We start from the raw sequence: 22,657 nt of genomic DNA, 5'->3' as shown, positions 1-22,657 counted from the left end.
GCTTGATATCTGCAACAAGTTTGTTGAATCTAAAGGAGGAAAAACTGGCTGGCTAGCCACCCTGATGGTAGAAACAGAGGAGAGTGTTCTGCTTTATTTGGTAATTGAAATCTCCAGAGTTTATTCAGGGAAAAGGATGTGTGAATATCTCCCAGTCTCTGAGAATCAAAGGTTAATCATGAACATGAAGAAGATGTGATATAGGATAATCACTGGCCTTATGTTAGTGAGCTACTTTATCTGGAGGGGTAAACAGACCCCTGTGGAGGAAATAGAACCCTAGTTAGACTCCTAGGACTGAAAATGAAAGAAGTTATGTCCTATCCCCTCAACCCACAGCATAGATTTGTATTGGACCTTGTTTGACAAAGGAAATGTAGAAATTTCCTGAACAATGGGTAAATCACTGGAACACGTATAGAAATGCAAATGAAAGTACTTAGTTTGGTCTGCTATGACAGAAATATCATTAAACTCGGTGGCTTATAAACAACAAACATTTGTTTCTCACAGATTTGGAGACTGGGAAGTCCAAGATCATGGTAGCATTCGATGACAGTCCACTTCCTGGTTCATAACCAGTGCCATCTCCTGTAACCACACATAGTGCAAAGATAGAATGGGTAAGAGAGATTTCCTGGCCTTCTTTTATAAGGACACTAATCCCATTCATAACCGCTCCACCCTCGTGACCTAATCAAATCCCAAAAGTTTTATCTACAAATGCAATTATATTGAACATTAGCTTTTGACATATGAATTTGGGGGACACAAACACTCAGACCATAGCAGATGTATTATCTTAAAACTAGCTGTTATATTCAAGTTGGAAGAGAAGAAAAAGCTGTGCTAAGCAGAGAAATGGAAGAAGCTAACCAAATGTCTCTTATCACATAACCTTTCTGCCAACTATGGGTCCAAACCACAAAAGGGGAGAAGCTTCAACTTTAAATCAACATCAGAGATTCGATAATTACTTGGGACCAGAAATTCTAATTATTGAATTGATACTGTGTTTTGTGACTTAAAGTCATTGTAGAATTTTCTTAAAGTGACCAGAAAAACTAGTCTGTTTTCACATAGGAGCAGAGAAAATAAAAACAGCCCCACTGAGTGTATTTAAAAGATAGTGGGGGACACAACTGAAGCTCATAATTACATCCTACTAGTCATGGTTCTTCAAATTCTAAAATGAGAATAACAATGGAGTCTCATCCACAGAATGGCTGTGATAAATTTCTCAACTGACTAACAAATAATGAGTACTTTTAATCAATGTTATTACTATCGCTTTGCTCCTTTGCTTTTACAATTGTTCACATATCTTCTAGAACAGTGTTGTTGAACCTAATTTCTCCTGTAGATAGGAATGTTCTCTGTATTGTTAAATGAAACTTGTCACCAGCCTCATTCAGCTGTTGAGCACATGAACTGTGGTCAGTGCAACTGAGGCACTTAATTTTTTATTTCATTTTAATTAACTTAAATCTAAGCATGAATAGCTACACATGGCTCGTGGCTACTGTATTGGGCAGCTCAGATCTAGATTTTTTTTTAAAGATTTTATTTATTTATTTGACAGAGATCACAAGTAGGCAGAGAGGCAGACAGAGAGAGAGAGAGAGGGAAGCAGGCTCCCTGCTGAGCAGAGAGCCCGACGTGGGGCTCGATCCCAGGACCCTGGGATCATGACCCGAGCCCAAGGCAGAGGCTTAACCCACTGAGCCTCCCAGGTGCCCTCAGATCTAGATGTTTAACAAAGGAAAAAGGTATGGATCAGAAAGGTGGACCATAAATTCAAGCCTAAGTTCAGACAAAAAGGAAGACCATTCCAAACCAGATTGTTGTTTCCCTAGTGTAGATGGTGATGCCGGAAAAACCTCACAACAAATCAGAGGCAAGCAGAATTCTAATTTATACACAGATTGAGCTTGTGGGCAACAAAAATAACAGATACATGTATATACACCGAAATTTGCTGATGCTAAATATAGTCTAACTTTTTGACATCTAGTCTGGTTCATTAGTACGGATAGTAACTTGCAAGTGGAATTTAAACTAGCTATTTTAATGATATAAATTGTTAAACATTGTATCTTACTAAGAGAAGCCCCACCATCTTATTCTTTATGAATCTTACATACAAAAGATGTGTGTCCATCTGATCAGAACATTCCAGCACAAACCAGTGAAAGGTTTGGTGCAGTTCCCCTGTACTGTTAGGGGAGGTTACAACCTGGTAAAGAAAAGGACATTTACCTGGCTTTGGTAAGCCTCCTGACCTACTCTGACATACTCTTTTCTGTAGTGAAGAGGAAAGTTCACTTTAGTAAGCAAGGTAAAAAGCCCTGGAGTTAGAAGGCAGAGTCAGCAGGGTTCCACATGGAAGTCTGCAGACCGGAGTAAAAGACTAGGGCACATTTAACAATATACTCCGGCCATGTCAGATGTGGAAGGAAGTCTTACCTAAATTAGGCCATTATGGCCTTATTCTAACTCAATACAGAACCAAACAGCTGTGTACAGTGGTATTTACTAGTGCTGTCACATTAAAGATTTATGCCCAACTGTGGCATCTTTGGCATAATGGATATAAGAGCTCTAACTTCATTTCTTTTTAAAAGATTTTATTTATTCATTTGACAGAGAGAAAGAGAGACACCGAGAGAAGGAACACAAGCAGCGAGATTGGGAGAAGCAGGCTTCCTGCCGAGCAAAGAGCCCCACGTGGGGATCGATCCCAGGACGCTGGGATCGTGACCTGAGCTGAAGGCAGACATCCAACGACTGAGCCACCCAGGCACTCCTTGAACTTCATTTTTTATGAGTAATGTTTGAAATTGCTTTTGCTCTCCCACCCACCCACCTAACCCCATTCCACTTCCTTGTGCATACCGTTTCTTATGCAGAGCTCACACTGCACCCTCTGTTTGGGAATAGGGCAGCTGTAGAGAATTTATAATATTCTAGGTGTTTTCTAAGCTAGAGACTGCCTACTATATGTTGCCTGAACTTGACCAAATGTTGTGGCCGCAGATCACAGAATCAGGAGTATTCCCAAAACAACATGCGAGATTAGAACTGCTTAAGAAGGTAAATGGCTGTTATAAATACATATTTGCACAGCTTATCTAGCATTTGTAAAGTGCTTACTACATGTGTGGCACTTTAAATGAATTGTTTCTCATAAATATCTTTATGGAATAAGTGATATTTTAGACCCAATTTACAAGGAAGGAAACTAAGGCTTGCAAAAGACTAAGTAATAACATGTTCAAGGGGACATAATTAATTATTGATAGAGGCCCTGAGCTATTTGTTAAGTATAATGCAATGTGTTCTCTTTGCTATAGAATAGGATTCTCCCTATCAATCAAAGTGAAAGGCGGTGCCATCATCTCCCCAGGGTTGTAGTGACCTACTGATACATGAAAACAGTATGCTGCTCTCTATAAATATAACTTGTATCTAACCTCAATGCTCTTCTCAGCTCCTCTTTTTATTATAACGAATGCAGAGGCAACTGGAGGAGAAAGGATGAATTTGCTAATGTTGCAACTCTGTGAGATCCTTACTGGAACCCAATCAAAGGAGCAGGAAACAACATCCATGAGCATTCAAACCAAACACTCTGACTTCTGGGTCAGTGGGCAAGTAGACTCCAGGAAAGGAATATTCCACAGCTGAGCTAACAGAGACAGATTTCTTTCTTTTTTCTTTTTACTATGTCAGTTTGTGGCACCCAACACCTGGATCCCAGCATCCTAGGTAATATTTTGTTTCCAATATCCCACTTGATAGGAGCTGGCCCCAAACTTCAGATACAGCTACACACATTCTGACAAAGGACAGTGATCAACAAAATGACACATCCAAACATTCTTCAATGTGTCTAGATTTGAGACTAAGTAGATTAGAGTTCAGGAATTTACCTTTTACTTTAAGAAAAAAAAATCCCTCATTTCCTCATTGTCCACATTTTTTGTCTTTCCTTTGAGTGTCTTTATAACCATTTTTTTTTTCAATCATAGAAAACAATCAGATAATTTGGGATCAATAGTAGAAATCTGACAGTTTTCCCGGGTGCCCAGTTTGCTCCATATTGAGCTTACCTCAATGAAAGAACTTAAAGACACTATTTTTATTCAGCCTTGTACCCGAGCAAGGCAGAGAACCTGTGAGCAACAGAAAGAAGAGTACATTGAACACAAGTCACAGAACTGGCTTTTGGTTCCTGCTCTGTGTTTAATCAGTGAAGTGCCTCTGGCCAAGTCATTTAATCTCTTTGATTTGTGGTACTTTTAGTCCATAAAACAAGAGTATAAGAACTAGGACAATCACTTAAATCTTTTATAACCCCCACTTTCTATGAGTTTAAAATCTTAAGATAAAATGTTCCCTCAATATATGTCCAGAAGTCATGTCTTCACTAAGCCAGTAACCTCCTTCAATATATTAGCGCTTCAAAGGCTAGTTGGACAGCAGTGCTTTTATGAGGCTGTATTTAAATGTTTGTCAGGGTTCTTTGCTGTAAACAACAGACTCTATGCTGCCTCCATCAAGCAGACGAGTATATTAGGTTTAAGCAGACAAGTATATCAGGTTAGAATTTCCTGGAGGACTACAGCCAGATGAGGAAGTTACTTCCTCCATGACTGATGCCAAATCACGAAATGAGAGGGCATTGTTGGAAATGGATAGAAATAAGGCAAATGGGGGTGCAGATTTCAGTAGTCAAAAAATTGACTGCCGGGGCACCTGGGTGGCTCAGTGGGTTAAAGCCTCTGCCTTCGGCTCAGGTCATGATCTCCGGGTCCTGGGATCAAGCCCCGCATTGGGCTCTCTGCTCAGCAGGGAGCCTGCTTCCCTTCCTCTCTTTTTCTGCCTGCCTCTCTGCCTACTTGTGATCTCTGTCTGTCAAATGAATAAAATCTTTAAAAAAAAAAAATTGACTGCCACTGTGTCTATGCACCTAGGATATGGGGACTGGTCCCTGGGGCACTTACACCTCTACCCCTGCTACTGCCATTGCAAGGGAATGTGTAATCCTTTTCTCATATGGCTCTCCTCCAAATCCATGTCTCTGTGGGAGCTCCTAATCCTGAGCAGCTTGGTCATGTGCCTGCACCTAGCTGCAGAGAGGCTTACACTGAGTTTTCTGACTTGTACTTTGGAAAGTCAAGGATCTGTAATGTGAGAAAAAGGAGTAAGGAGATATAAGATATGTTGTTCAGCCACAGTTGAGGACTATTTTCTATATCTGTGGAAAATAAAAAAAAAAGATATTGCTCTTGACTTCCTCCTCCAGACTGAAGTTTGTTTTCAAAAATGTCATAATAAACATGGAAAACTTTCTTAGATACATTAAATGAAACTCTGCCTTTTGAAAGGGATGGCTAAACAAAGTGCAAATTTTTTTTCATGATGACATGAGATTTTTAGTATAAATTTAAATATTATGAACATCGGGGCGCCTGGGTGGCTCAGTGGGTTAAGCTGCTGCCTTCGGCTCAGGTCATGATCCCAGGTCCTGGGTTCGAGCCCCAGATTGGGCTTTCTGCTCAGCGGGGAGCCTGCTTCCTCCTCTCTCTCTGCCTGCCTCTCTGCCTACTTGTGATTTCTCTCTGTCAAATAAATAAATAAAATCTTAAAAAAAAATAAATACTATGAACATGATTACATAGTATAAGGGAACTGATGTCTCAGTATCTGCGCCCTTAAAGGTACCAGTCATAAAAGAACTGATCGTTTCTAAATCCGATTTCATTTAGTGGATGTTCCTCCATTTATAAATATTGTGGAAGTCATGAAATATCCTAGAATCAGATATATCTAGGTTCAAATTCCAGCAGAAGAACTTTGGGCATTCTAATAACATTTGATGGTTATAAGAGATGATGAATGTTAACATGGTTCATAGATCCTTATGTACTGTAAGTAAAACATAGAGTGAGAGTTGGTGGTGTGACACCTGCTTTCTTTTCCCTGACTTTTCTCTTAATCTGCCTACTGTTACTTTTAATTTTTCTTTTTTTTAAAGATTTTTATTTATTTATTTGACAGAGAGAGAGAGAGATCACAAGTAGGCAGAGAGAGAGGAGGAAGCAGGCTCCCCGCTGAGCAGAGTTGGATGCAGGGCCCAGAACCTTGAGATCATGACCTGAGCGGAAGGCAGAGGCTTTAATCCACTGAGCCACCCAGGCGCCCCACTATTACTTTTTCTGATCATGCCTCTCACTCTGTTAGTTCAAACTCTTCCTCTTTGCTGCTTCTACTCTATTGTGAAATCTCCTTTTTAAGAACATTAGGTTAATATCTCTTTAGTCTATTGATTACTCAGTTCCAGGTTCTGCATCAGTCCTGTGTGTCTTTATGGGGAACGCTATAAAGGAATCCCATGCCCTACCAATCAGCCTGCATTGTGCTTGACTTCTTGATTTCAAACCTTAATTGCTCATCACTCCTGTTTGGGGTTTCTGGAAAAGCTAACCTGCCTCAAAATGCTTTGGAGGTAGATTCTAATGTTTAATTAAACATCTTACCAGGCAAAGGTTAAAGTGAAAAGAACAACAACAAAGAACAATTTTTCTCTACTCATTATCAGGCAAGAAGGGATTTAGAGCTAGAGAAATTTTTGATTCCTAGCCAATTCATTTATTACTTAAGATCCTTAGGCAAGGTAGTTAACATCTTTGAAAGATTTTCCTGATCTGTGGAATGGGAGTTCAGCTGCTGACGTGCAGGGTTGCTGTGATGAGAAATGCACCACTTTCCTAGGGCAACGCCTAGCTAAGAGTTGATCATGCCCCATGAATGCTCGCTGTCCCAGTCATTGCAGTTGGGAGCAAGCCAAGGGAACGCAGTAGTCTCCTGAGAAGTAGATGCTGATTGCAAAGAGGTGGGAAAGACACCCCAGAGAAAATATCATCTGCTTCTGCTCAAGGTCAGCCCTGTCAGCTTGCCAGGAGGCAGAGACCTTTAATTTTGTGGTGTCATTTTCTCTTCCTGAAAGTACAGTCTGACATATATTTGCTTTTTAAATTGAAGTGAACTAAAATTAATCTCATTATGGGAATCTGATAGTCCTTAAGGTACTTGGAGACTCCCGAGTGTCACAAAACTAGGATCAAAAACCTGGTAAAATGCCAGCAGGAAAAGCAAAGGCAGCTAAGTGGACGGATGCCTGTGGGGCTGGGGGTGAGGGGGCAGGGCATGCTTATGTATAGTTTGACTCCTTTTGACACTTTGTCAAAATATTGTGGCTCAAACAGACATTTAAAGCCTGATTATCTTTGAGAAATCCTTAAAGACCTTCCTTGTTGTTTCTTAGTGGACAGCTTATATATTTGAGAGCCATTTAAATGTTATTTAAATATTCAGTAGAGAGCCGTTATTAAGCATTAATTTGCACACATACTTTGGGCAACCATGGATTCTGGAGCTGTTCCTGGAGCTTGATGTGTACCTGCTCAACATTAAAGGACAGGAGATATGAATAAAATATGACCTGGAGTTGAGGTGCTCTCCAGATGAAGTCTGTGCTTTTCCGTAAGAACAGGAGTTGAGGTGTAGCCTTCAATAATGTTCAAAGCTGGATATCTATTTTATCTGATAAGACCTTCCCGTCCCTGTGTGATAGTTTCTCCTGATGAGGCTCTCTATTTTCCTGCTGATTTGCTGGCTCTTTGATTTTCCATGGATGGTCTGCGGTCTGCTGTGTGTCCTGAATCTCTGGAACTTAAATTTGTGAAATCTTGAGGGTTCTAGAGCTTCCTAGAGAGAAAGACTTTAAGGGTGTCACTTACAACAGACTTTAAAATAGTTATGCAACAATTTTGCTTGAACAGGTCTGTAACTCTTGCTCTCAATTGAAGCCTCTGTCTTAAGTTTTGTCATTTTCATTTTCTCAACTTCAAGAGCCATTGTGCCATCTTGATTCCATAGATATGGCTCTTCCCAAAGATGGAAACTAGGTCCTTCTTTTCTGTACTGACCCTGAAGGTTCTATGTGGGTCTTGGCCCTCTTGCCCGTGACATGCTGTCGTACAAATGTTCCAGATGTCACTTTTTCATTAGGAATAGCACAGTTCACCATATATATCCATTCCTTCTGTTGTAAGTAAAAAAGAACATGGTCCTTCAGGGCAGATTCCTAAGGCTTATTCACTTTTTATTAGTGAAGTGATCCTTGATAAGCCACCCTGAGCCTTAATACGGTCTTTTGTAAAAATTATCTTAATAACACCCACCCTAGAGATTGTGATGATTCAATGGCAGTAATCCATATAAAGCATACGCAACCAAGAAAGAACTTAATGTGGCCTGAGTATATGGGAAATAGGGTGAAAGCATCAGGAGATAAAGATCTGTATTGCTTCTTCCCTATTCAAAGATTTGCCCCCCTTGACATGACTTCCTAGTGCTCAATGTAGGCTAGGAACCAGGAAAAGTGCCTTAAAGACTTGCATCCAGGTGTGTATGACATCATATATTATTAACTTCTATATTAATCACCTATGTCTAGGGATGGTATAGAGATAGAGATTTGGAAATATGTTTATCAATGTATATTTATTCTACTTACTATTGGTTGCTCTGACAGTCTGTCTGTGCCCTGTCCCATTGCCTGGAGCTCTTTAATTAAAAGGAGCCTGCCAACCACTAGAGAGCTTTCTTTGACTTGAGATTGTTCTGTTTGTCTAGGGAAAGCTAGAAGTGCTGAAGCATTGATAAATGACCTGCCACCTCCTTGGAGCCCTCCCTTCGTGGCTGACTAGAGTTGGTGTACAAATAGCCTAGTTCTCTTGTATGGGTTGTGTAGGATAAACCCTGAAGAAGGATCCTCACTGACTCAGAATCGCTCAGTGGGATTACACTCCAGATACCCATCATGGTAACTGAATTCATAACACACTTTATTTCTTATATTCCCTTCCTATCTCAACAACTCACACCATTATTGGTTTTCCTAAGACCACCTTCCAAAGAAATGACTTGCACTCAAGTCCCTTGTTTCAGGGTCTGTTTCTGGAGGAAACTGAACTAACAATGTTGCTATGAGAACACAACATATTGTGAAAAGGTCACAGAGAGTCAGGTCCTGGCACATGGTACATAGCTGTCCTTTTCTTTCTTTCTTTCTTTCTTTCTTTCTTTCTTTCTTTCTTTCTTTCTTTCTTTCTTTCTTTCTTTTTCTTTCTTCCTCCCTCCCTCCCTCCCTCTCTCCCTCTTTCTTTCTTTCTTTCTCTCTTTCTTTCTTTCTTTCTTTCTTCCTTTCTTTCTTCCTTTCTTTCTTTCATTGCTTCATTTTTTGAAGTTAGTGGATCAGTGTATCACTTCACAAATCCACAGGGTTTCAGACAGCAGCCCAGCTGAGAGGCTGGCTGTGAGGCACAGCCCTGAGAGCTCCAACTGTTGATGAGAAAGGAAGTTTTCTGGTGACCTCACTGTCTCTGCCTACCCACTGTCCATAGCTCAAGAGGTGCAAATGTTGTTATGATTTCCTTTTTAAAGATTTATTTATTCATTTGAGAGAGAGAAAGAAAGAAAGAGACCATGAGTGGGAGGAGCAGAAGGAAAGAGAGAGAGAATCTTATACAGACTCTGCACTGAGCAAGGAGCCCAATGCAGGGCTTGATCTCATGACCCTGAAATCATGACCTGAGCAGAAACCAAGAGTTGACCGCTTAACCTACTAAAACACCCAGGTGTTCTTGATTTTTTTTTTTTTTTAATAAAGGTCTGTCTCCTCAAAGTTTACTGAGCTTTGTTCCTTTTTCATGCTTTATTATGAATTGCATCATGAAGTGGATCTCAACTAGGAATGACTTTGGTCTTAGAAGATGTTTGATAATTTCTGGGGAAATTTTTGACTGTTGCAACTGGGAGAGGATGGTACTGGCATCCTCTAGTGAGTGGAGACCAGAGGTGTTGCTACTAAATCCCCTACAATGCACAAGATAATCTCATAACAAAGAACTATTTGGCCCCAAATGTCAGTAGTGTTGAGACTGAGAAGCCCTGAATAGGGAAAGAGAATATGTCAATCCTAACTATAACCTCTTGGGGAAGGGTGGGAACTATTTTTATTTTTGAAATAAGCCCTATTACATAATGTAAGAGAATATAGCTTCTGACAAAGCAATTCAGTCTATTGGAGCACTGATCCATGGGACTTTATGCAAAGAGGGAAATCTGTATCTGTACCGTCCAGTATGGGAGTAACTAAACCCACTTGGTTATTGAGCATTTGAAACTGAGTAACTGTTTTTTGTAAATCTTTGACTTTTAATTAGCTTAAAAATAAATAGTCACAAATGGCTAGTGAGTACCACGTTTGCCAGTGCAGCAATCACAGAGACCTGAGTTCAAATTGTGACTCGATCATTTACTCAGTGGCTATATGACCTCGAGGAAGATATTTGACTTCTCCAAGCTTCTGTTTCATCATCTGTACATTGGAGATAAAATTGGTACAACTCTTGCAATACTACTGTTAAGGACTAAGGATAAAATCTATACTACAGCATTTGCATATATACATGTTCAATAGATTATTATTAATTTTCTATGGACTATTAATATACACCTAGCAATGCATCTTTCTACACCTCAGTCAGCCTTAACAATAGGAATTGGAAACCAGTTAAAATTACACACTCCCATCCCAGAGTCCTGAATTCTCAACCCTATTTATGTCTGTCTTTGGGTTTAATTCCAAGTCTATTTGTCTATGTATGTATGAATATATCTATCTACCTATTCACCTAGCTATCTAATCTATCATCTATCATATTTTAATTATAAATTGTCTAGTCTTAACCAATCCACACACAACTGTCCCTTCTGTTTTATTTTGATTTTATGTTTGAACCACACTGCCAATTTGCACTCCACTTTAATTATGATTCTGCCTCCTCCAACATTGAGAACCTGGCATGCATTTTGAGACCTTGGGTAAAACTTTTCCTTTTTCCTCCTCCTGACACTTGCTTCCCATGTAACAAAGCCATTTGTAAATGTTTTCACACAACTGACCATGACATTTACTGATACAGTTTTAGAAAGGCTGTTGGAGAGTTGCATTTAGAAAGAGTAATCAAAGTAAAACTTTGTCTAGAGTTTCTCAACAATTCTTGATGCTACTTGAGAAAAAAAAAGGGTCATCCTAGTTAATTTGAAATATACCTACTTCATGTGGGTTTTATGTAGCTCATATAATGTTCCCATTATTCAGAAAACAAAGGTAGAAGACACCTTAAAAAAGTATTTCAATGTATGTAATTGATTAGCTTTATGTGCACACTTATTAACTCTTCTGTGAATGAATATGTGAAAGAAAAAGAAATCAATATGGAGAGAATGTTTTTGTTTTTGGGGGTTGGGGGAGGGCATAAGCCAATATATTGAGTAACAGGACATTAGTTCATTTAACTCAATAAGCATCAATGATACCATGACCTCTTCAGAATAAGGCATCTTATAAGAATGATGCCTTGAATAACTGGAGTCATAATAAAACTGGCTTTCTTCAAGATGACACACAAATACACACACAAATACACACAAACACATACACATACACTCACCTACGTGCCACACATACGGACACATGCAAGTATATTTTAATAAACAGCAAAAGAGAAGAAAGAATACGGAGTTAAAAGAAGCACAGATATTTTTAAAAGTCAGCACTAGATGGGTTTCCACCAACTCTTCTCACAAATTTCCATTAAGGTTATTTTAGTTTTAATATTTAACCATATATATATATATATATATATATATATATATATATATATAACACTTAAAAATTATTTTCTTACTAAAAGCATCACAGGGATGCCTGGCTGTGCTGGGACAGTGTGGGTGTCAGTGTGCTTAATAGTTGTTATAAGAAAAAGAAAATGTTTAGCATGTAATTCACAAAGTCAAGCTATTGAGTAAAAGGCAACATTTGCTATGCTTTAGGAAAATTGGCAACATCAAAAATGCACACTGTGCATAATTAAAACCAAGGAAATATGTTATTGGTTCCATTAAATTTATTCAAGAACCAAAAGAACAAGTATTGAATTAACTGCATTTATAAACTGTTTCACAATGAAATCTGCAATTTAGGAAGCCCTTTAGCCAATTTTTACTTTTGAATCATTGCCATTGTTAATCAATTACCCAAATTGTGATCAAAACAAAACATTTTTATTCAATTTATGTAATAATGTGGGCATACTACTGAATACATATTCTTTAAGTTTGGATATTTCTATTTTTTACTTTCTATCTTCTCTTTCCTGTAGTAATAATTTAATAAGAAATATTGATTGGGTAATTATGGTCTACCAGTACTGTTCTAGGTACTGGGAAGTGTTGATTTGAAAAAAAAAAATGTACTAAATGAATATGTGTGTGTGTTGAACAGATTTTGAGAGCATTGAGTTGGGTTTGTTTTTATTCAAACATCACAAGTGTTTAGATGGGATATCATTTCTTTGGAGACTATTGTTCATGTTTTATATATTTCTATTTAGCTTTTCTTATCTGATGAATGATCAACCATGTTTTTAGTGCAATGAAATTTCACTAGGATAGAGGGTTCCTGAAGTAGAATGGGGGCAAAAGTAATAGATGAATAAGATAAATAAATAAATAACACAATAGTATGTATTATTTAAGAAGATAAATCAAAATGTGATTGCAGATAAAGTTTCACTTGGCATAATGACAAGGAACAGAGATCTTAGGACTTTAAATATAAAGTAATATCTATTTGAATATTTTTATCAATTCTTAACAAATCTTTAATGTAACATCAAATATTTTTAGTACAATTTTTATTGGTGGCATAATATGCTCTTCACCTGACATGGCTGGGGAATAGAGTATCTTAGTTCATTAAATTTTCATGGGAAGTATTTTCACATTTATGTAAGGAACCTGTCTAGACCAAGGGTGTTGCATGGTTGTTAAGACATGTGCCTTTAAACTCTCTCATACCTGTGGATGAAATTTGATTTTTTTGACTTTGTAAACATATCACTTACTACAACATAAACTCTTTAAACAAGTATTTTACACTTCCATTAGTCTCCATGATGGTTTAACAAGGACTGGACTTAACTTCCTTTTTTTTTTTTTTTTGTAAAGATTTTATTTATTTGTTTGACAGACAGAGATCATAAGTAGGCAGAGAGGCAGGCAGAGAGAGAGGGAGAGGCAGGCTCCCCGCTGAGCAGACAGCCTGATGTGGGGCTCTATTCCAGGACCCTGGGACCACGACCTGAGCTGAAGGCAGAGGCTTTAACCCACTGAGCCACTCAGGTGCCCCTGGACTTAACTTCTTATTAAAAAAACTAGGAAGTAGGACAAAATACATGCAACTGCGATTTTCAGGCTGTCCTTGAAAGAAAGAAACAAATAAGATGTGTTTTATTACATGCTGGCTTTCTACTTAATAAGTTTTTGAAATGTAGGATGGGGGTGGTCTGGAAGTCCAGTGGCTTAAATTGAGAAGAAGAGGATCTGAACACAAGGAGGCTAAGGTCACTCTGAAAGCTGCAAGCCAACGTTTTGGAAAAAAGGGAGTACACAGAGCATTGGTGGTCACTAGGGGCAAAACATGCAGGCATTGATGCTTGTTTGGTAAGGAGCACAAGGACTGTTTTAGGAATAATGATGTCTTTCCACTCTTTTTTTTTTTTTTAAAGATTTTATTTATTTATTTGACAGAGAGAAATCACAAGCAGGCAGAGAGGCAGGCAGAGAGAGAGGAGGAAGCAGGCTCCCTGCTGAGCAGAGAGCCCGATGCGGGGCTCGAACCCAGGACCTGGGATCATGACCTGAGCCGAAGGCAGCGGCCCAACCCACTGAGCCACCCAGGCACCCGATGTCTTTCCACTCTTGATGGTGATTACATGGGTGTATAAATTTTCAAAATCGATCAAAATACACAATACACAATTAAAATGATATAATACATTGTGTCTCAATACATTATATATCAATAAATTTGATTTTAAAAACACTCATAAAATTGGCAAGAAACAGCTGGAGGAGGAAAGACTTTCAATTTTAGACTTTGGAAAGATTTTACTCAATTTTTTAAGAAGATAATTAATATCCAAATTGTATGGGAAAATCATTTTAATAAAAATTCTACATTTCCAATGGGGCACCTGGGTGGCTCAGTGGGTTAAAGCCTCTGCCCTCGACGCAGGTCATGATCCCAGTGTCCTGGATCGAGCCCCGCATCGGACTCTCTGCTCAGCAGGGAGCCTGCTTCCCTTCCTCTCTCTCTGCCTGCCTCTCTGCCTACTTGAGATCTCTGTCTGTCAAATAAATAAATAAAATCATTAAAAAAAAAACTCTACATTTCCTGAATGCTTACCATCTTAGATGCTTTGATTTAAATATTAGATATGCATGAACTCATTTAATCTTCTGAGGAAACCTATGAAGTAAGGAATAGTACAATTCCCATTCTATAAATGAGGAAACTAAACATAGGAAGTAAGCACAGGAACTAACCCAAGATTTCACTGACATTAAGTGATGGAGTCAGCATTCATTCCCTGGTATTTGCTGTTCTTCTAACCACTGCATGAGTCCATAAAATGTGCGGCCTTATTGGGTACTGGGAAGACAATGTTGAGCAGAAACAGATGTAAAACGGTAAATAAGGCAGAGATTAATTGAAGAGTGAAAAAATATATTGGAAAATGTCATCTAGGTAGTAAAAAGTCCATTTTGAAGCAAATTTAAGATACTATTTTGTAAATATAAAAACATAATTAATGATAGCAAAAGATTTTGGCCAAAATTACCATGTTAATCATTGCCAGTGACATTACTAATTAGCAGACCTGTTTTTTCAGAAAGCCTTTTTCATAATGCATATTGAAATCTTAAGTTTTAAATTAATTTACACCCAGTTATTTCATCATAGGAACTTAGACTAAAAAAATATCAACTGGGAAGGGAAAAAACTCTAAGGATAAAGTGTTAATTGTTGTTTTTCTGTGACAGTGAACAATTATAAATATTGTTTTATTCTGCCCAGAAGTATAACACATTGCATATCCATTCAAATCATAGTTATAAAGATTATATAGAGAAATGAGAACAGGCATGATTTAATCACTAACCCAAGAAAGATCTCACATGTGGCAGAGACATCATTTTACATATTGTTATGGATTGAATTGTATCCCCCAACCCCAAAATTTATATATTGAAGTCGTAACATCCACTACCACAGAATGTGACATTGTTTGGAGATAGGGTCTTTACAGAGGTCTTCAAGTTAAAATGAGACTAAAATGGATTAGTGTAGGCTCTAATCCAATATGACTGTTGTCCTTATAAAAAAATCAATAAAGGTCAGTTTAAACCACACGGTCCATGGTACTGTGTTATGGCTGTCTTAGCACATTAATACACATGCTTGGTTAGAGACTGATTGTAGCTGTTGATTGTCATTAGTGCTATTCACCAAATATTTATAGCTCTTCCCTTCAGGCACATATAGAGTACGACTGTCTTTCCTCTTGGGCATAGGGATGGCCATGTGCTTTCTCTGGCAAGGAAAGGTGAGGAGACCTAACATGTGTATCACGTCAGGGAGCTGTTTTTTGAGTCTTATACTTCACAATGCCATGACAGCTGGTAACCTTACAGATGATGGTGACTTTGTCAGTAAAAAGTGCATGATATAGAGCCTCCAGCTGACCTGTGATGCTCCCGTAGTGTGAGGAGGAAATAAACCCATGTTGTCTTAACTCATGGATATTTGGAAATTGTTAAAGGCAGTCAAACCTAGCTCATCTGAGTGAAATGACTAACAGGACACACTCTTTTCTCACAAGAATTTTAGTCTGTATGAAAGCTGTAGAAATAATCAGATGATTATAATTGAATATTTTTAAAAAATGCCCTGATAAAAGTATGAGAAGAATTTTAAGGGTGCACATAAAAGAAGCACTTAACCTGGGCTAGGGAAATTTCCTGAAGGGAAGTGACACACTAGCTTAGTCTTGAAAGGCAAATAGGAGCTAGTCAGCAGAAGAAAATGGAGCCAGAGAGACGACATGTGTACAAAGGTGAGAATTGCAAATTTCTCATTATGTTGGAATGTAATATATGAGGGTCAAATAGTAGAAGTGATGTTTGGGGAGGATAAGTTGACAGGACCTTGCTCCCAGGAACTCTTGACACTATGCTTTAAAGGTTGTAATTCCTTTCTCATGTATACCTTCTCTCGTCATTGGAAAGTTCAGAAAGGAGTGAAATAATCAGTTTCAAATTACAGATTGAGACTGAAAAGTAAAAGAAAGTATTGTATACATTGTGATTGCTGTTAGGTGAAATATAAACATGGAGAATTGCAAAATAATATGCATAATAGTTATATGACAAAGGCAAGAACATAGGTAGATCATGTTGCCAATTTAAAATGTGACTACATAGTTTTTTCAATTAGAAGAAAATTTAATATAATGGTCTGACTAGGTGAGCAAAATAAGCTAAAAATATTTTCCATTTTCCCTGAATCTCAAAAACCTATGGGAAATGAAAATGTATGTTTATGAAATACAGTTAAAAATCTGATAGGAGAGGACTTATTAAGATAAGTAGCCCAAATGCAGATGAAATGAGTTTTCTGTAGCTCTCCTGCTAGGAAAATTAACTTATACCAAAGACAGGATAAATATTTTAAGAGACTGTATTTCCAGGTTGGAAACTCAGAGAGGGAAAGTAAAGAGAAATGAAAAACAAAGCCAGGTAAACAGAATTCTAAGATGTGTCCTCAAGTTTCTTATTCTCTCATTATTTAATCAAACACTAATTCAGGTACTTCTGTGATGGGAGTTTTCAGATGGAATTAAGGTCCCTAATCAACTAAAATATGGAGATTATTCTAGGTCATCCAGGTGGATCCTATGTGTCACTTGAACTCTTATAAGCAGAAGAGGAAGCCAGAAAAGAGACAGATAGAGTGGAAGGGAAGCAGAGATCTGAGTGATGAGAACGACTCAACTTTTCATTGTTATCCCTTGAAGATGGAGAAGGGAGACCAGGGATTGTGGGCAGTCTCTACAACCTGAGCATAACTACTGGCTGACAGCCCACAAGGAAAGGGCATTTACTCCTACACTTAGATGGAATTCTGCCAACAACCTGTATGAACTTAAAAGTGGATTTATCCTAGAGCCTCCAGGAAGGTACGCAACCTCATTATATCTTGATACCAGCTTTACAAAGACCCAAATGAGATGGCCCAGCTGAACTCACCAGATTTCTCAGCTAAAGAAATGTGAGGGAGTAAATTTGTGTTGATTTAAGCTTCTAAGATTGTGATACTTTGTTATAGTAGAAATATAATACTAATCACTTGCAAAAAATTTTGTCACATTAGATGGTAAGGAGATAGTAAAACACCATTGTTCAGTCTTTAGTGGTAATATACTACAGTGATCAAATATGAAGATTTTGGAGCCAGAGAGCTTAGGATCAAATTCCAGCTTCCTCACTAATTGTGTGACCTCAGGCAAATTTCTGCCCCTCAGTTTTTTCACCTGTGTAAGGGGAATAATGATAGTTCTTACCATTAATTATTAATGAATTTGATATAAGTTTCTTAGAACAGTGTTTAGTATATGGAAATGTCTATAAAAGTGTTAGCCACAATTGTTTAATTTGAATCAGTTACACGTTAACTCTTATGTGTCTATGTCCATAGTCTATTTTGTATGGGTTAAGGACTAGGAATGTTTTTTATAAAAAATGTCTTCAGACTCATGGGTTAAGTCCACATATTTATAGAAAGACTTTCAGATTAGATAAACAAGAACAAAAACTTAACCTTATAAAACATCTAAAACAAAGTGACAGGATGGTTGCAAATAAAGGATGAGAAAAGAATTAGCAGGGCCTGGCTAGCTCAGTCAGAAGAGCATAAGACTCTCAATCTTGGGTTGTGGGTTCGAGTCCCACGTTGAGTGTAGAGGTTACTAAAAAATAAATAAACTTAAAAAAAAAGATAAGGCATGGGCGCCTGGGTGGCTCAGTGGGTTAAGCCGCTGCCTTCGGCTCAGGTCATGATCTCAGGGTCCTGGGATCGAGTCCCACATCGGGCTCTCTGCTCAGCGGAGAACCTGCTTCCTCCTCTCTCTCTCTCTCTCTCTCTGCCTGCCTCTCTGCCTATTTGTGATCTCTCTGTGTGAAATAAATAAATAAAATCTTTAAAAAAACAAAAGATAAGGCAAAAAAAAAGAACACAACTGGAACAATATTAGACATAAAATATAACAACATTATTTTAATGGATAAAATGACTTAAATATAATTTTTTAAAATATGATCTTGGTTATCAAATAAAATTTTATCTGCTAGATTGTTATAATTTGCTTATGTTTCCATTTTTGAACACTGGCTTTCTTTTCTTTCTCTTTCTCTTTTTTCTTTTTTTGCTATTTCAGATAAAGCTAAATAGAATATCATTGTACATAAAGCATTTACCATTTCATTGGATTTGGTTCTTTCTTTAGGAAACATTCCCAGAAATGTAGCTACTAGGATGTCTGAGAACAACTGCTTTAAGATTCCTGATATTATTACCAAGTCAAAACCATTGTACCAATTAGTGATCCAACCTCATAAATTAATCTTAAACTTTAATTTTTTTCTGAAATAATTGTTACTGGTAAATTCTCTATGAGAAGTTAGATATATTTTAACTTCCTCTTAAAATGTTTGAGAAAAGAGCTTCTCAAATGGCAATGTGCATAAAAATTACCCTGGACCTTTTTACAATGTAGAGCCTGATGCAGGGGTTTAGGGTGGAGCCCAAGACCCTGTGTGTGTTCCAACAAGCTCCCAAGTTGTTCTCATGTTGCTGATCTGATCCTTCCCTGAGTACTAGGCTTGAGGCTTAAGTTGTGGTAGAGAAGGGCATAAGAAAAAAAATGAAGCAAGTTTGGAAAAAAATCTCTCACTTTAAACCAAAGTTTCAAACAGAGTAATTTCCAGATATTGATTACTCAGGAAAAGAGGACAACAGTCAGAAAGACAAAGACTTATTCAGCCTTACAACAAAATTTTATTCACCCAAGTCTCTCTCTCTCTCTCTCTCTTTTTTTTAATTCACCCAAGTCTTACACTGGCTCCACCCTGACCCTGGATCCAACTCTGGCCAGTTTCTAGATCCAGTGGATAAAGAAATGTTCAAAGTGTTAAAGTTCATAATGAAAAATTCATGGACCTAGGATCCAGGATTGAGACGGACTTACCCACCACCTCCAGAGGCAGTGAGATAGCATCGAGTTCAAGGGGCTCTGCAGATTCCTAGACCTGGGGTCTGTCAGGGTCTCCTTATGTTACCTCTTCTGATACCAGAACTGTTAAAAGATAAACTGAGGCACATCAAAAATTCTTAATGTTTATTTCAGCAAAAATGGACTCTAACCAGGCAATGCCAAACCAGAATTGGTTAGGAGTGCTCCCAGTTATGACTTTATTTTGTCCTTCATTTACTTTTGCAATGTTGTATATTATCACTACTGATGAGCTATTAGTTAATCATCTATCTTGTTTTGGGATATTTTCCCATAGATTAGGATTGTCTTTTTTTTTTTAACTTTGTTTCTGATAGTATTTGATCTAGAATGTTTCACATCCTAGATATTAAAAATCTATCCATTTTTATACTATAGCGTCTTCCTTTGTGTTTTATGTTTACATGTACCTTCCTTTTCATCCAAGCAAACAAATACTGCATCTATTCTTTTAGGGAGGTAATTTTAATTCTTGGTATTTCACATTTTGTATAATAAAGGTATACTTTTACCTTTCAAAAGTTACCAGTTTTCTAAGCACCATTTGTATTTGAAGATTCATCCTATCCCCATGGATTTCAGAATTTTCTATTTATCCTATTCAAAATAAAACATTGAATTTTGAAGCACTTTCTCTAATTCAACAAAATATATGGATAATATTTAATTTTTAGTTAAAAGGTAGGGATTGAGGTTTCTTAATCTCTCCAAAATATGAGTTTTGAGTTAAAAATAGATTCTTCCTCAGCTTAAAAAATGAATAAGATTTTGAATATTGAATCATTTTGCAACTGGTTATAAAAAGAATCTCACTTTTTGAGTTATATTTCATATCCTAGCTCCTGTCCGTACATGAATTTTTGTGGCCTTAAGACAAATGTAAATTCTTACTTTCTAGATATACTATTTTTATTAAGGGCAAAATATATGAAGTTCTTGTGCAAGGTTGAGAGAATTTTTTTGTTTTGTTTCCTATAGTACAATTCATTTTTTTCCCCTTCTCAAAAAAAAAGAATTTAAATAGAGCAAAGTTTTCTCCCGAAGCCAAAATGTCTACTTAATTTGTACAGCTAAGGGTATATCAATTAATATACTATAAGATATTTAGCAAATATTATAATACAGAGAAAATATTATTTTAGTTATAAAAATGATTCATCTATTAAAATCAAGTCTTATAGGTTAAGATGGATATATACTTAAAATCCATTTTCTAATAAAAACAAACTAGTTTTCTTCTACTACTGGCACCCTCATCATCCCAAAGAAATACATCTGAATTTGATACATTGATTGGTTCATTGAAATTGAGCTCTTCAGTAGATGATGTTTAAATATCAATCACCTTATGAATATTTAAATTCAAGAAATGTCAAATTAAAGGTTTGCTTATCTTATTTAGTATTAAGAGTTCTTCAAAAATACCAGATAAAATGAGATCATAGTTCATAACAGTTTAAAACTTTTAAAAGGCTGATCTTTGCATAGTAATACTCCCAAATATTCAGGAAGAAAATATTCGAATATAATATAACCTTTACAGTTTTAGAAAAGCTTCTTGGATCTCAACAAAACCTGTTCTATTTAACTTCAACATTTTCCACTGACTTCTTGATTTGATACAGAGGACTTAATTCTAATATGATACATTGGGATGAAAAGTCAATTATATTAAGCAATTTTATTGTGTTATTCAAGTAAGTATCAGTATTTGATAGTGATTAATTTTGTTACATTATTTCTCACTGATTATGTTTAACTTTCTGAAGAGCCCCAAAGGCACTCTTTTGCTTCTTTTCAGAAAAATGTTTAATACTTCAAGTTTTGAACTACATTAAATCTACAAATTAAATAATACTCACTTACATACAACATGACTTCATGGGTAAAATTTTATTTCATGACTGTATACTCTCCTAAGAAGGGATTCAACAGAGTCCTTGGAAAAGCAAATTCTTCTTTTGCATTTAAATGTAATTTAACTCACCAAGATGTTATATACATGCCTAAAGTCATTTGTTTATTTCAAGTCAGTTTATCCACTGATTATGCAAACATCAGTGTTCACCGAAGAGTGTATACTGAACCCTTCGACTTTTTGAGCTTGGATTAAGGGGGGGTGGAGGTAGTACATGTAAGATCAAAGTAATTTCTTCAAAGGGGCTTATTGAAAATCCATATATGTAACTTGTTCTTTATAGATAAACTTATTTGAAAATTGCCAGAAGCACTCTGACTAAATTTAAAGAAATACTTTGTGCCATACTTTTCCAAATGCAGTTTGGTTTTGCATATGAAGTAAGAGTGGAGGGTTAACATATGGAGGTTCATGTTTGCTGTCTTGGACAGTTCATCTGTCCCGCGTTAACATCTCTTACACCTTCTCTATCTGCAACTCCTACTTCCTCTTCCCATACTGTCTGGAATTACCTTCAACTTTGACTCAGTTAATCTGTTTGACTCTCCTTTTGATTTCTAACATTATAGCTCCCTGATGCTCACAGATCATTTATTTCATCACAGGCCTTCAATCCCAGACTTCATAAAAGATATGCATGTCATCTATCTTGCTTGGTTTCTTTCTACCTCTCACCTTTACAAATCACAATCCATCCTTCAACTTGTCCCAGGACTTGGGCTCCCACCATATCTGTAATTAGTCTCTACAGATTTTTGACAAAGAAAGAGATAATCGTCTTGTCAGTCTTTGCCAAATTGAAATATTTTTCCTCTCCTTACAGGATTTTCTATGCAGTCATCAAATTCCTAAGTTAGACTTTGTCTTTTCTAAAAGGACTCATTGTCTTTGTTTTACCTTTTTCCCTTTCTTTTTTTTCCTACCTTTTTTCTTTTAAATAAAAGGTATAAAGCATAATATAAAACACCTATGTGTCATTTTCCTAAAATTAACAAACGTTAGAACATTGTTCTCAATGTTTAAGAAAGAATAAAGCATTTTACATGAAGTTGAAATCCACTATGAAACCTATCCCAGGCCTGTTCCATTTCCCCTAGACATATTATCTATATTTGATGTTTCCATTCTTTTGTTCTTCCTTAAAACTGTTCCTGTTAGGTTTCAGCCCCCATCATACACATAACTTCTTTTCAAGGTCACAGTAACTTCTAAATCACTAAAGCCAGTAAGTAAATCATGATTTTTTTTCTAAAGTAATCTAGCAGCATCATTTGATACATTTGATCACACCTGCCACCTTGAACACATTAATTACTTAGCTTTCAGCATATCACACACTGCTTGCTTTCCTCCTGTAAGCTAAATCTTGCTTCCTTGTTCATTTTCTTCTCCTGAATGTCTAAAAATT

At 36.9% G+C, this 22,657-nt stretch overlaps 1 non-coding gene across 1 annotated transcript; it reads left to right on the top strand.

Moving 5' to 3' along the window:
* The first annotated feature begins 17,927 nt into the window (after positions 1 to 17,927).
* Positions 17,928 to 17,999, top strand: TRNAE-CUC (transfer RNA glutamic acid (anticodon CUC)). Its single transcript has one exon. It is a non-coding gene; the product is annotated as a tRNA-Glu (tRNA).
* The last annotated feature ends 4,658 nt before the right edge of the window (positions 18,000 to 22,657 follow it).

This window comes from Lutra lutra, chromosome 2 (genome assembly GCF_902655055.1).
Source record: "Lutra lutra chromosome 2, mLutLut1.2, whole genome shotgun sequence".
NCBI lineage: Eukaryota > Metazoa > Chordata > Mammalia > Carnivora > Mustelidae > Lutra > Lutra lutra.
The sequence above is the reverse complement of the archived record's forward strand: the minus strand, read 5'-3'. Positions and strand labels throughout refer to the sequence as shown.